Here is a 16,705-nt window from a genome sequence, read left to right on the forward strand (position 1 = left end):
TTGCCAAAATTTTGAACTTTCCACTTTCATTAAATTATTATCAAGTTGCTATAATAGTTTTACAAAAATTTAGCTCAAAAAATTTGAATGAAATGTAAATTTGATTGTAAGATTGGTTGTACAACTAATCTCATTACAATTCGGAAAACTTCAAATTGATTTTATAATAGATAATTTTGCGCAGCCGAACAGACAATTTTTTATCGGCTTAGCCGTCAAGCCGCCGCCGCCGGAGGCAAAAATTTAGTGTTAGCCGCCGCCGACAAAAATGGGTCGGCTTCATTCTCTGCTATAGACTCAAAATTTAAGTTGGCTAATGCACTAGGGTGGAACACAGTTTTAGTAAAAAACTATGGGAAACATTTAAATCTGAAGCAATTTTACGGAAACTTCGCAAAGTTTATTTATGATTTATCGCTCGATATATATGTATTAGAAGTTTAAGAAAATTAGAGTAATTTTTAGAACTTTTCGACTAAGCAGTGGCGATTTAACAAGGAAAATGTTGGTATTTTGACCATTTTTGACTAAATCAGAAAAACATATATATGGGAGCTATATCTAAATCTGAACTGATGTCAACCAAATTTGGCACGCATAGCTACAATGCTAATTCTACTCCCTGTGCAAAATTTCAACTAAATCGGAGTTAAAAATTGGCCTCTGTGGTCATATGAGTGTAAATCGGGCGAAAGCTATATATGGGAGATATATCTAAATCTGAACGCTAATTCTACTTCCTGTGCAAAATTGCAACTAAATCGGAGTTAAAAATTGGCCTCTGTGGTCATATGAGTGTAAATCGGGCGAAAGCTATATATGGGAGCTATATCTAAATCTGAACCGATTTCAACCAAATGTGGCACACATAGCTACAATGCTAATTCTACTCCCTGTGCAAAATTTCAACTACATCGGAGCAAAACATTGGCCTCTGTGGTCATATGAGTGTAAATCGGGCGAAAGCTATATATGGGAGCTATATCTAAATCTGAATCGATTTCAATCAAATTTGACACGCATAGCTATAATGCTAATTCTAATCCCTGTACAAAATTTCAACTAAATCGGAGCAAAAAATTGGTGTACGGAATTTGAGGAAGATCGGTTGATATACACGCCAATTATGACCAGATCGGTGAAAAATATATATGGCAGCTATATCTAAATCTGAACCGATTTTTCAAAAATCAATAGGGATCGTCTTTGAGCCGAAACAGGACCCTATACCAAATTTTAGGACAATCGGACTAAAGCTGCGAGCTGTACTTTGCACACAAAAATACACCAACAGACAGACAGACGGACATCGCTAAATCGACTCAGAATTTAATTCTAAGACGATCGGTATACTAAACGATGGGTCTCAGACTTTTCCTTCTTGGCGTTACATACAAATGCACAAACTTATTATACCCTGTACCACAGTAGTGGTGAAGGGTATAAAAATGTATATATGTATATCTTATTTAGTTTTATTTGAAATAAAAGAACATATGCGTTTCTTATAAAAAATCTTCTATATTTTATTTTTCTGAATTATGCTATTGACTAAAGAATTTGGTTTTTGTTATTTGTGTGTTTTGTTCAAACATAGCTTATGCTATGGTCACACTGGGCAAATATTTGACAGAAATCGAAAAAGAATCCGTCGCCACAGCTCATATTGAATATATAACATCATGGCAGGGTTATTTTCCAAAAACCGTATACAGATATGTGGACAATGTTTCTGGAAAAACGTTTGGTGAAATATTTGCCTAGTGTGACCATAGCCTTAGACATACAATTATGATCAATAACAACTAAAGTGTTAAAAAATAAACTAAAATCATTATCTTCCTTATCGTATTAACGATGTCATATATATATATATATATATATATATATATATATATATATATATATATATATATATATATATATATATATATATATATATATATATATATATATATATATATATATATATATATATATATATATATATATATATATATATATATATATATATATATATATATATATATATATATATATATATATATATATATATATATATATATATATATATATATATATATATATATATATATATATATATATATATATATATATATATATATATATATATATATATATATATATATATATATATATATATATATATATATATATATATATATATATATATATATATATATATATATATATATATATATATATATATATATATATATATATATATATATATATATATATATATATATATATATATATATATATATATATATATATATATATACGGGGCCAACAAAGGTAAAATTTAAAAAAAATATAATATTGAATTATTTCTTCAACATTATTTGTATTACAGAAAAAGGTGCCAAGAACTAAAAAATTTCTTGGAAGTGAAAATTATGTGAGGGAATGAGCACAATCTTCTTTGGGAGAAAATTCTTTCAAGCATATAACATTTTTGGGCTCAAAATGCTTCCAAACATATAAGGTTGGCTGATAAATCCCAGGTCTGACACATAGATGGCGTCGCTAATATTAAATGCATATTATTTTTATACAGTACCAACCTTCAAATGATTCGTATCATAATTTGACGTTTGTAAGTCAATTAGTTTGTGAGATAGAGCGTCTTTTGTGAAGCAACTTTTGTTATTGTGAAAAAAATGGCAAAAATGGAATTTCGTGTTTTGATAAAAATACTGTTTTCTGAAGGGGAAAAATACGGAGGAAGCAAAAACTTGGCATGATAATGAGTTTGCGGACTATGCCCCAGGGAAATCCACAAAAATTGATTGGTATGCAAAATTCAAGCGTGGGGAAATGAGTACGGAGAACGGTGAACGCAGTGGACGCCCGAAAGAGGTACCGACGAAAACATGAAAAAATCCACAAAATGATTTTGAATGACCGTAAAATGAAGTTGATCGAGATAGCAGAGGCCTTAAAGATATCTAAGGAACGTGTTGGTCATATCATTCATCAATATTTGGATATGCGGAAGCTCTGTGCAAAATGGATGCCGCGCGAGCTCACACTTGACCAAAAACAACAACGTGTTGATAATTCTGAGTGGTGTTTGCAGCTGTTAACTCATAATACACCCGAGTTTTTCCATCGATATGTGACAATGGATGAAACAAGGCTCCATTACTACACTCCTGATTCCAATCGACAGTCGGCTGAGTGGACAGCGACCGGTGAACCGTCTCCGAAGCGTGGAAAGAATCAAAAGTCCGCTGGCAAAGTAATGGCCTCTGTTTTTTGGGATGCGCATGGAATAATTTTTATCGATTATCTTGAGAAGGGAAAAACCATCAACAGTGACTATTATATTGGAGCGTTTGAAGGTCGAAATCGCGGCAAAACGGCCCCATATGAAGAAGAAAAAAGTGTTGTTCCACCAAGACAACGCACCAATGGATGCTCGCATGAAAAAAATTTGGCTGCAATGAAGAGGTGATCGCCGAAACTGTGGCCTATTTTGAGGCAAAACCGAAGGAGTACTACCAAAATGATATAAAAAAATGAAGGTCGTTATAGTCGTTGTATCTCTCTTGAAGGGAACTATGTTGAATAATAAAAACGAATTTTGACAAAAAAAAATTGTTTTTCTTTGTTAGACCGGGGACTTATCAGCCAACCTTATGTTCACATAAAACAAAAATAATAATGTTTCGGCAATATCCAAAATATATTTGGATCATATGTTAGAGAAACAATTTTTTTGAGGGTGTAGACAATAGCTCGTCTCCGAAACATGTGCTCGTGTGGTGTTTCTAGAAATTGACACCCTTGACTGTATGTGTTAATGAATACATACAGCCAAGCAAGAAAAGAATAAACAAAGTCACATTTGGTTGTTGATGAGTATAAGAGCTAAGTGGCCCAGTGGATAGTGTGTTTAGTTAGAAAACTGATGGTACTCGATTCGATCCTCCGTCCGGACAAAAGGTAAAATTTTATGAAATGGTAAAATGAACATCTAATAAATGATTCTAAAGGGTTTGTACTACAGAAGACTAAGTGGTTTGTACTAAATATAATATGACATGTAGAAATGGGGATGTAATAACACAAATCCCTCCCCCTTGAGGTCTCCCTGCTCCAAGTCACCACGCACAAAAAATTATCACCAAAATTTTTTCAGTTAAACACTTAATTGGATTTGGAAACGGATTCAATTAATATGTTAATTGATTCAATTAATTATTTAATCAAATACGAATAAAAGCCAATTTAAAAAATGATTGATATTTGTTACGTTTCAAATTAAAATATTAATTGATTCAATCAATTTGTTAATCAATTCGGAAATAATTTTCAATTAAAAACGTGATTGAAAATTTTTCCGTTTCCAATTACATATGTGATTGATCCAATCACCTTTGTGATTGATCCAATCACCTTTGTGATTGAAATTGAATAATTTTGAGCAATGGAAAGAGCGAAAAGAGAACAGAGAATGGGTATTTATTCAACAATGTATGATGGAGAGATCAGTCTGTGGAAGTAACTCGTAACGAACGGCTGGGTTTTTGTTTTTCGCGTAAATTGAAAAACATTATTGGCGACATTCTGTCTGCTGCATTCAAAGCAAAGGGTTGAAATAAATAAAGTGTGCAACAACAAATGGCCACGTTGTAAAGGTTTGAAAAAATATATGAGAGAACGCATTTGAAATTACCTGTGTTTGTGGTATTGTAAAAATGAAAAACAATCTATGTTTATTGAAGGTAAGAAATTGTGAAATGTGCTATCGTTTTCCATTGAAGCCTGTTTACATTAAACGGACTAAAATAATACATTTTATTCATTTCTTTTAGTGACCAATTTAATTTCGTGAAATTGACCAATCAATCCCATCAACTCCATCATTTTATCAAATATAAAAGAATATGTTTGCAATCAAAAGGTGGGTACCGTATTGATCTTTTAAAATTATATTTTTTTTTCACTCCTAGTTTTCTTAAAACCAAGAGCGGTATGGGTTTGTTGGAAGATTCACCTTAGGTTAGGTTAGGTTAGGTTAAAGTGGCAGCCCGATTAAGATTCAGGCTCACTTAGACTATTCAGTCCATTGTGATACCACATTAACTAAAAGTACCTATTACATATGGGCACTTCTAGTTTTAACCGTTGAACCTTCTCGATTATTTTCTTCTGTTGAACCAACCAGATTGTTCCAAAAACATTAGCAGACTGCTTAAGTTAACGTTTTCCAGATCCGCCAGTAATCTGAAGCTATATGCCCCTAAAATTTGCTAAGCCTTACACAAAATGCAGGACACTCACACAAGAGGTGTTTTATTGATTCCTTTTCCTCCGCATCATGACAGCTCATACAATAGTCATTATACTTCGCACCAATAGTTTTTGCAAAATCGCCTATCAGGCAGAGACCCGTTATAGCAGATATCAGGAGTGAAATCTGGCGTCTCGAGAACACTAGCATATCTAGGTGCGGTTTAAGTTTAAATGGGGCCATATTTGATTGGTGTCGTTACAACCCTTACAATTCTCCCATCGAACATTTGCCATCATGACAGCCTTCTCAGGCAGTAAGAGCTTGCAGGTAGCCAGAGGCACACTAACAGATTCTAGTTCCCCTGGAATATGTAAGGTAGTTCCTAGCCTTGCTAGCTCATCTGCTTCGCAGTTCCCCGGTATGTTCCTGTGGCCAGGCACCCATATTAGGTGAATATTGTGCTGCTCAGCCATCTCATTGAGAGATTTGCGGCAGTCGATGGCCGTTTTCGAGTTGAGGAACACAGAGTCCAAGGATTTTATTGCAGGTTGACTGTCTGAGTATATATTAATGCCAATAGTGCTTGGAGCATTACTTCTCAGCCAATTCACCACTTCTCTTATTGCTAATATTTCAGCCTGAAAAACACTACAGTGATCAGATAATCTTTTCGCTATTCAAAGTTCCAGATCTTTAGAATATACTCCGAAACCCACTTGGCCATCCAATTTGGAGCCATCAGTGTAGAAATCTATATATCTTTTATTCCCCGGGGTCCGTGTACACCACGCCTCACTGTTGGGAATTAGAGTCTCAAACTTTTTGTCGAAAAGTGGACTCGCCAAAGTGAAATCCACTACGTTAGGCACATCTGGCATTATTTTGAGGACCGAACTGTGACCGTAACTTTTTTCCGACCACAGCGATAGCTCGCGCAACCGCACAGCCGTTGTTGCAGCTGACTGTTTGGCCGAAATGTCTAAAGGCAATAGATGCAGTATGATATTAAGGGAATGTGTTCCTGTCTTGCTGAATGCACCTGAGATACACAAGCACGCCATACGCTGAACTTTGTCTAAACTTGTCGGCTGGTGAAGTGCCGGCCACCAGACTACAACACCATATAGCATTATAGGTCTAACCATTGCCGTGTATAGCCAATGTACAATTTTTGGTTTTAGTCCCCACTTTATTTTTGCAGTATATGACTAGTTCTGTCTTTGCAGGATTTACCCCAAGACCATTATCTTTCGCCCATTTCTCAGTTATCCGGAGGGCTCTCTGTATAATATCTCGAACTGTTAATGGGAATTTTCCCCTGACTGCTAGCGCCACATCATCTGCGTACGCCACCACTTGTATCCTTTCTTTTTCTAGGGAAACCAGAAGGTCGTTTATAGCAACATTCCAAAGAAGAGGTGATAGAACTCCTCCTTGAGGAGTGCCTCTGTTCACATACCTTTGTATGTTTGCTTGTCCTAGTGTGGCTGAAATGCGTCTCTTCCTTAGAAGTTCGTCTAACAGCCTAAGTATAACTGGATCAACATTTAGAGTTGTCAGTCCATTTAATATCGAGCTCGGATGGACGTTATTGAACGCCCCTTCGATGCCTAGAAATGCCACGATTGTGTATTCTTTGACAGATAGTGAGCTTTCAATAAAGCTGACTAGTTCATGTAATGCGGTCTCAGTAGACCTGCCCTTCGAGTATGCATGTTGTCGTTTCGAGAGCAAACTTGAATCGACGCTAGTTCTAAGATATATATCTATCATCCTCTCCAGAGTCTTAAGTAGGAATGATGATAAGCTGATTGGTCGGAAATCCTTCGCATTCGAGTGAGTGGCTTTTCCCGCTTTAGGTATGAAAACGACTTTTGATTCCCTCCACTTTCGTGGAATATATGCTAAGTTGATACATCCTATATATATCGCCGACAACCAGGGGATAATTCTGTCATCCACCGCTTCTAACTCCGCCGGAGTAATTCCATCAGGTCTGGGGGATTTGAATGATCCAAAGCTATTTAACGCCCATTTTATTCTAGATTCTGATACAATTTCCTCGATAGGAAACGACCGCTGAGCCACTATGGCACCGCCAGTGCATGGTTCAACCGTCTGATTTCCGGGAAAATGTGTGTCCAATAGTACCCCCAGCGTCTCCTCACTGGACGTTGTCCAATTGCCCTCCGATGTTTTAATGAAACCTGGAGCGGAGCTCGTGGATACTAGAACCTTCCGTAGTCTGGAAGCCTCGGACGTATTCTCAATGCTGCTGCAGTAATCATTCCAAGAGTTATGCTGAGCCTTTCTCAGTTCTCGCTTGTATCCTCTCAGATTCTTCTTGTAAACGTCCCAATCCACAGGAGCTCTGGTGGACTTTGCTTTGTTAAAGAGCTTCCTGCACGATTTCCTCATATTACCTAACTCCGTAGACCACCATGGTGGTCGATTTTTCCCCCTTGGCTTCCCCTTAGGACATGCAGCTTTTAGTGAAATGTTGAAGGCCTTAGTAATCCTCTCCACTGTGTGTTCGATAACTTGCACAGTGCTCATAGTTGTCTCTGCTATTTCCGGTATCATCATATTGAACGATTCCCTATACCTATTCCAGTCAGCTTTCCTAACATTTGGCGGAAATATGGTCTTGGTGGTATGAACATCAAATTTGAAACTGATGTAGCGATGATCTGAAAAGCTGTGTTCATTAAAAACCTGCCACTCAGATATCATTTCATTCAGTTCTTGCGAGGCCAAGGTGATGTCCAAAACCTCTTGCCTGTTTTTAGTGACAAAGGTTGAGGCATCTCCCTTGATGCAAACTACCAGATTAGTACGCAAAATAAACTCTATTAGCGACTCTCCCATTGCATTAGTATCACTACTTCCCCATATACTATGATGTGCATTCGCATCGCATCCCATAATGAGTTTCGTCTTTGTTTTCAGTGACTCCTCCACTAAGGTCTTAACGGCATATGGAGGCATCTCCCTGTCATGTCCCATGTAGACCGAAGATACCCAATATTTGCATTTGGCTATTTCTAAACTGGCAACGACAGTGTCTGTATTGCACATTGAAGGAAGCAGAAACAAGTTGAGTTCGTTTTTAGCAATTATACAGGCTCGATTTACATCATTACCAGTATACTGCAATAGTTTGAACCCCGGAGTACTTAATTCACATATTTTGTTTCTATAAATATATAGTTCTTAAATAACATATAGTTCTTAAGGCAGCACATGCAGCCTTACAATGATGAAGATTTATCTGGAGGATCCGTAGAACCATCGAGATTTTCAACAAACGGCACGCAGTGTTCAATATAAACACTGCATGCCGTCTTGGCCCATCCACTTCATCCAAACGGCCAACCTTCCAATCAGCTTTTGGAAGATCTGGATTGCATTGTTTCAGTCTATTTAAAATAGATTCAGGGTCAGGAGGGTTTGCAGGTATCCACGCATGTGCTCTTGGTCTAGCCGGTATGTCTTTCTTCTCGACTAACTCTAGAGCAGCTCCTTCCCAAACTTCACCAATTAGTATCAGAGCAGCTTTAAAACATTCTATAGACCTCTGGTCCTCAAATGCGACTAGCTTAAATCGTCCTTGATACCAACCAGCCTCTTGGTGTCGAGGATCTGGGCCGGGAAACTTTTCCAGCACCTGTGAGTAGACGCCAGACAAATCATTCACAATTTCCCCCCATTTTTGCTTTGGAACCATTTGGAACAAAATATGTGAATTAAGTACTCCGGGGTTCAAACTATTGCAGTATACTGGTAATGATGTAATTCGAGCCTGTATAATTGCTAAAAACGAGCTCAACTTGTTTCTGCTTCCTTCAATGTGCAATACAGACACTGTCGTTGCCAGTTTAGAAATAGCCAAATGCAAATATTGGGTATCTTCGGTCTACATGGGACATGACAGGGAGATGCCTCCATATGCCGTTAAGACCTTAGTGGAGGAGTCACTGAAAACAAAGACGAAACTCATTATGGGATGCGATGCGAATGCACATCATAGTATATGGGGAAGTAGTGATACTAATGCAATGGGAGAGTCGCTAATAGAGTTTATTTTGCGTACTAATCTGGTAGTTTGCATCAAGGGAGATGCCTCAACCTTTGTCACTAAAAACAGGCAAGAGGTTTTGGACATCACCTTGGCCTCGCAAGAACTGAATGAAATGATATCTGAGTGGCAGGTTTTAAGTGAACACAGCTTCTCAGATCATCGCTACATCAGTTTCAAATTTGATGTTCATACCACCAAGACCATATTTCCGCCAAATGTTAGGAAAGCTGACTGGAATAGGTATAGGGAATCGTTCAATATGATGATACCGGAAATACCAGAGACAAATATGAGCACTGTGCAAGTTATCGAACACACAGTGGAGAGGAACATTTCACTGAAAGCTGCATGCCCTAAAGGGAAGCCAAGGGGGAAAAATCGACCACCATGGTGGTCTACGGAGTTAGGTAATATGAGGAAATCGTGCAGGAAGCTCTTTAACAAAGCCAAGTCCACCAGAGCTCCTGTGGATTGGGACGTTTACAAGAAGAATCTGAGAGGATACAAGCGAGAACTGAGAAAGGCTCAGCATAACTCTTGGAATGATTACTGCAGCAGCATTGAGAATACGTCCGAGGCTTCCAGACTACGGAAGGTTCTAGTATCCACGAGCTCCGCTCCAGGTTTCATTAAAACATCGGAGGGCAATTGGACAACGTCCAGTGAGGAGACGCTGGGGGTACTATTGGACACACATTTTCCCGGAAATCAGACGGTTGAACCATGCACTGGCGGTGCCATAGTGGCTCAGCGGTCGTTTCCTATCGAGGAAATTGTATCAGAATCTAGAATAAAATGGGCGTTAAATAGCTTTGGATCATTCAAATCCCCCGGACCTGATGGAATTACTCCGGCGGAGTTAGAAGCGGTGGCTGACAGAATTATCCCCTGGTTGTCGGCGATATATATAGGATGTATCAACTTAGCATATATTCCACGAAAGTGGAGGGAATCAAAAGTCGTTTTCATACCTAAAGCGGGAAAAGCCACTCACTCGAATGCGAAGGATTTCCGACCAATCAGCTTATCATCATTCCTACTTAAGACTCTGGAGAGGATGATAGATATATATCTTAGAACTAGCGTCGATTCAAGTTTGCTCTCGAAACGACAACATGCATACTCGAAGGGCAGGTCTACTGAGACCGCATTACATGAACTAGTCAGCTTTATTGAAAGCTCACTATCTGTCAAAGAATACACAATCGTGGCATTTCTAGGCATCGAAGGGGCGTTCAATAACGTCCATCCGAGCTCGATATTAAATGAACTGACAACTCTAAATGTTGATCCAGTTATACTTAGGCTGTTAGACGAACTTCTAAGGAAGAGACGCATTTCAGCCACACTAGGACAAGCAAACATACAAAGGTATGTGAACAGAGGCACTCCTCAAGGAGGAGTTCTATCACCTCTTCTTTGGAATGTTGCTATAAACGACCTTCTGGTTTCCCTAGAAAAAGAAAGGATACAAGTGGTGGCGTACGCAGATGATGTGGCGCTAGCAGTCAGGGGAAAATTCCCATTAACAGTTCGAGATATTATACAAAGAGCCCTCCGGATAACTGAGAAATGGGCGAAAGATAATGGTCTTGGGGTAAATCCTGCAAAGACAGAACTAGTCAAATACTGCAAAAAAAGTGGGGACTAAAACCAAAAATTGTACATTGGCTATACACGGCAGTAGTTAGACCTATAATGCTATATGGTGTTGTAGTCTGGTGGCCGGCACTTCACCAGCCGACAAGTTTAGACAAAGTTCAGCGTATGGCGTGCTTGTGTATCTCAGGTGCATTCAGCAAGACAGGAACACATTCCCTTAATATCATACTGCATCTATTGCCTTTAGACATTTTGGCCAAACAGTCAGCTGCAACAACGGCTGTGCGGTTGCGCGAGCTATCGCTGTGGTCGGAAAAAAGTTACGGTCACAGTTCGGTCCTCAGAATAATGCCAGATCTGCCTAACGTAGTGGATTACACTTTGGCGAGTCCACTTTTCGACAAAAAGTTTGAGACTCGAATTCCCAACAGTGAGGCGTGGTGTACACGGACCCCGGGGAATAAAAGATATATAGATTTCTACACTGATGGCTCCAAATTGGATGGCCAAGTGGGTTTCGGAGTATATTCTAAAGATCTGGAACTTCGAATAGCGAAAAGATTACCTGATCACTATAGTGTTTTTCAGGCTGAAATATTAGCAATAAGAGAAGTGGTGAATTGGCTGAGAAGTAATGCTCCAAGCAATATTGGCATTAATATATACTCAGTCAACCTGCAATAAAATCCTTGGACTCTGTGTTCCTCAACTCGAAAACGGCCATCGACTGCCGCAAATCTCTCAATGAGATGGCTGAGCAGCACAATATTCACCTAATATGGGTGCCTGGCACAGGAACATACCGGGGAACTTCGAAGCAGATGAGCTAGCAAGGCTAGGAACTACCTTACATATTCCAGGGGAACTAGAATCTGTTGGTGTGCCTCTGGCTACCTGCAAGCTCTTACTGCGTGAGAAGGCTGTCATGATGGCAAATGTTCGATGGGAGAATTGTAAGGGTTGTAACGACACCAAGCAAATATGGCCCCATTTAAACTTAAACCGCACACTAGATATGCTAGTGTTCTCGAGACGCCAGATATCACTCCTGATATCTGCTATAACGGGTCGCTGCCTGATAGTCGATTTTGCAAAAAAACTATTGGTGCGAAGTATAATGACTATTGTATGAGCTGTCATGATGCGGAGGAAAAGGAATCAATAAAACACCTCTTGTGTGAGTGTCTTGCATTTTGTGTAAGACGTAAGAAAATTTTAGGGGCTACTGTTTTTGGAACAATCTGGTTGGTTCAACAGAACAAAATAATCGAGAAGGTTCAACGGTTAAAACTAGAAGTGCCCATATGTAACAGGTACTTTTAGTTAATGTGGTATCACAATGGACTGGATAGTCTAAGTGAGCCTGAATCTTAATCGGGCTGCCACTTTAACCTAACCTTGCCCCACCCTTGAAGGAAAGTTTCAAGAATTTTCAGGGAAGGTTAGGGGTGCTATTCACTACGGTGTTTGTCGATATTGTATCGGGGAAAGTGACGTCCCTTTAAAACAATAGAGCAAAATTTAAACATCGCCGATCTACTTGAAATTTACAGGGAACGTGGGAGGAGGTGATTGAATTTATACATGATTGTTAAATTAGTATATGATTTTTCGATATCTGGTTGGGGAAGGGAAAAATTGAAATAAACTTTGTCGATTTACTTCGATAGAATTTATAGGGACCATTGAGTAGTTGTGAAATTAATACAGGGTACGTGATAGTCCGATATCAGGTCTTAGTGGAGCGAAGGTGGGGAGAGGGTTCCCTTTTGTCCGTTTTTTTTTCTTAAATTGAAAGTAGAGGTTTGTCCGTAAATGGGAACTCGGTACTTCTTTTTAGTAAAGAACATAATTTTACATGAAATTGGCAGCCAACGTAGAGGGTGCATCATTTTCCAACATTTTAGCAAATGTTAATGTGGTAAAATTTTTTACTACATTTGCTTTTTCCGATTTATTGTTTGGGAAACAGTAATTCTTTGTATGTTATTATAATATAGTGCTTAATTTTCAGATATGGTGAGGAGAAAGATAACTTTCCTTGAAAAAACACATTCACAAGAAATATAGAAGATTGTCCAAATACTTGAATACAGAACATTATTTATTGGAGGAAAGGGTACACCCTCTCCCCGACATTTTTTAAGACGAACCATTTTACATATGCATATCCGCCGTATTTGTACCTATAAACGAAAAAGCAAGTAGTTCGATTTGTTTGAAAGAATTCAAATCTTTTCGAATTTGTTTTCAGCACGAAGGATAAGTTGACTAAGTTAACGCAAACTGTTCCTACAAATACGCTTCGGCAGCCGCAGCGAAGCGGGCCGGGTTACGCTAGTCATCAATATAATACCAAATATTACATTGTTTTGCCATTATTTTTGTCTTTCAAAATCAAAATGTGTGATTGATACTATCATTTTCGTGATTGAAGACATTTCAATTAAAAAATGATTGAATCCGAGATTTTCGTGATTGAAATCAAAAATTTTTTTTGTGTGCAGGTAGTCTAGGATCCAGAACATTATTTTTTTTTAATGTATTACTTAGTTAATTTTTTACTTCTGAACAGTTAAATTTGAACTTGACAAAAGTTAAAACAAATCACTAACCCATAGGAAAATGTTGAACTTACTATGGGTACATGCTTCTTTAGCGACATACGAAGTTCAATATTAACACTGGTTAGTTTAAAATAACTCGTTATTGAGTAGTTATGCCTAAAGACAGGTATTAATAACGGAGTTAAGCATCTTATATGGCAGTTATATATAAATCTGAATTAATTTTTTAAATCAATTTTTCAATTTTGTTTAGTTACTAAAATATAAAGTGCTTTTAAAATTTTGGTTCCGACTCCAAAACTCCGCAGCCCTACTAGTGACAGCGCTTAAACTTATCATTGTTTTCATAAACAAATTGAGTTTCTCATAAAAATGCAAAGGCGTAAATGCAACATTACATATTCTCTTCTCTATTATCTTTGAGTCTTTCTCTTCTCTAGTTTTTGACGTAAATATAACATTTGGTATAATGTATGCCAATTTCCCATATTCATTTTGTATTACTTTTTTTTATCATTCGTTTTAATTTTAAAAAAATTTCCCCAAATTATATTAGTTTTTCAATAATTAATATTGTTATTTCCTACCACTAAACTATTTTTAATCTTAGTTTAATTTGTGAAATAAAAGTATTCTATGCAACAAGTTTGGACTTAAAGTTGGCGATAGTATCTACTTCTGTCTTAGTATTTTCTTTTTCTATTGTTTTTGGTTTTAATTACTCACAGGTTAATATTATTTGTAAATTTTCCATAGAACAATTTCCATATGCGGAGAAGCAAACATGTATAATCCTATTGCAGCATATGTAACAGTTGGTATGACGTCAGCCAATTTTCCGCTTTATTTTTCTATTATCTATGTTGTATTCTTTCAAGTTGGATATAAAAAAGGAACTCCTCCCAATGCCCATGCTAAATTATATTCTTTCTTCTCACTTTCCCCAAAACAAACCACATACATACTCTGTAAATGGAACAGAGAAAAATTCCATTTGGTCGTGTGTGCGCGCCATCTAGCAATGTGCGAGTAGTACCCTGTGGCTGCCAGCTGAGTTCATCGAATAGCACTTGTAGCTGTTAAGTAACACGCTCGAATGTATTTGCGTACGCAAAGCAACCGAAAAGTCAAACATCACAATAGATGAATAAAAGAACTATTCAGTCATCAGCGTATCTATGAAACTAGCATAATTTTATTTTTCATATGACAACATAAAAACGTATTTTGTATCAAAATAAATGAAGGTGAGAAATCGAGAAAGAATTTTCTCCCATAGAAGATTGTGCTCATTCCCTCACATAATTTTCACTTCCACGAAATTTTGTTAGTTCTTGGCACCTTTTTCTGTAATACAAATAATGTTGAAGAAATTATTCAATATAATATTTTTTTTAAATTTTACCTTTCGTCTGGACGGAGAATCGAACCAAGGACCATACAGTTTGTAAGCCAACACACTATCAACTAGGCTACGTAGCTGTTATAGTCACCAGTACACCCTCAAAAAAAATCGCTTCTTTAACATATGTTCCAAACATATTTTGCAGGAAGCACATATATTATTGCATACTGCCGAAACATTAATATGTTTGTTTTATGTGAACATATTATATGTTTGGAAGCATTTTGAGCCAAAAATATTATATGCTTGGAAGAATTTTTCCCAAACACGATTGTGCTAATTCCCTAACATACTCGTAATTTTCACTTCCACGAAATTTTTTAGTTATTGGCACCTTTTTCTGTAATACAAATAATGTTGAAGAAATTATTCACCTTTATAAATTTTTTAAATTTTACCTTTCGCCTGCATGGAGAATCGAACCGAGGACCATACAGTTTGTAAGCCAACACACTATCCACTGGGCTACGTAGCTGTTATAGTCACCAGTAGATAATTATCGTTTTAAGTTACATTTATATAGCATAGTTTGCAGCGCCCACGAGCCCATGCAAACATAACATTATTTAACAGAAACATACATTTGTTTGCCACGTGGAGCAGTGGTTAGCATGTCTGCCTTGCATGCAAAGGGTCGTGGGTTCAATCCCTGCTCCGACCGATCATTTTTTTTTTTTTAATTTACACATTTATATTTATACTATATTAAATTTTTTTTTAATGAAACTTCGAAATGTGCGTTATTAAAGATTTATAGTCAGTAACAGTGCTTGATATAAACGAAATTGACTGATTTTTGGATAAAATATTATTTTTTTATTGCAAAAATAACAATTTTGTAATAAACAAGTATATACAGCAGTAAGTTCGGCCGGGCCGAATCTTAAATACCCACCACCATGAATCAAATATTAGGGTTTCCTTTGAAATTTCAGGAGGGCTTGAGGACTTGAGGACACTTCCCGAAGATAAATTTAAAGATTTCACCTATGAGGACTATATCAGATTCTGGATTTATATGAACCATTTTTGTTTGAGTTTTAGAGGCATCATTAACATCTCATGTAAGTGTGCAAGAAAATTATAAAATAACGTCTTGATTTGAAATCGTAAATCTGTAGAAGTAAAATCTGGAAATTTTACAATTTTACATTACATTCTACACCCTCAAGAAGTGAAGTCGGTCTATATGGACCGATAAAAACTTAATCCGATACACGTTTTTGTGAGCCTAAAATACCAGAATATTTACAATTTCAGGCAAATCAGATAAAAACTACGGTTTCTAGAAACCCAAGGAGTTAAATCGGGAGATCGTTCTGGGGGCTATACTAAAATATGGACCGATACTCACCGTTTTCGGCACACCTCTTTATGACCCGAAAATACCTCTAGATTTCCAATTTCAGGCAAATAGGATAAAAACTTCGGATTCTAGAATCCCAAGAAGTAAAATCGGGAAATCGGTCTATATGGGGGCTATACCAAAATATGGACCGATACTCACCATTTTCGGCACACCTCTTTATGGTTCTAAAATACCTCTAGTTTTCCAATTTCAGGTAAATTGAATAAAAACTGCGGTTGCTATAAGCCCAAGAAATAAAATCGGGAGATCGGTCTATATGGGGGTTATACCAAAATATGGACCGATACTCACAATTTTTGGCACACGTAAATATGGTCATAAAATACCTCTAGATTTCCAATTTCAGGTACATTGAATAAAAACTGCGGTTTATATAAGCCCAAGAAGTAAAATCGGGAGATCGGTCTATATGGAG

Source organism: Haematobia irritans, chromosome 4 (genome assembly GCF_050003625.1).
Source record: "Haematobia irritans isolate KBUSLIRL chromosome 4, ASM5000362v1, whole genome shotgun sequence".
NCBI lineage: Eukaryota > Metazoa > Arthropoda > Insecta > Diptera > Muscidae > Haematobia > Haematobia irritans.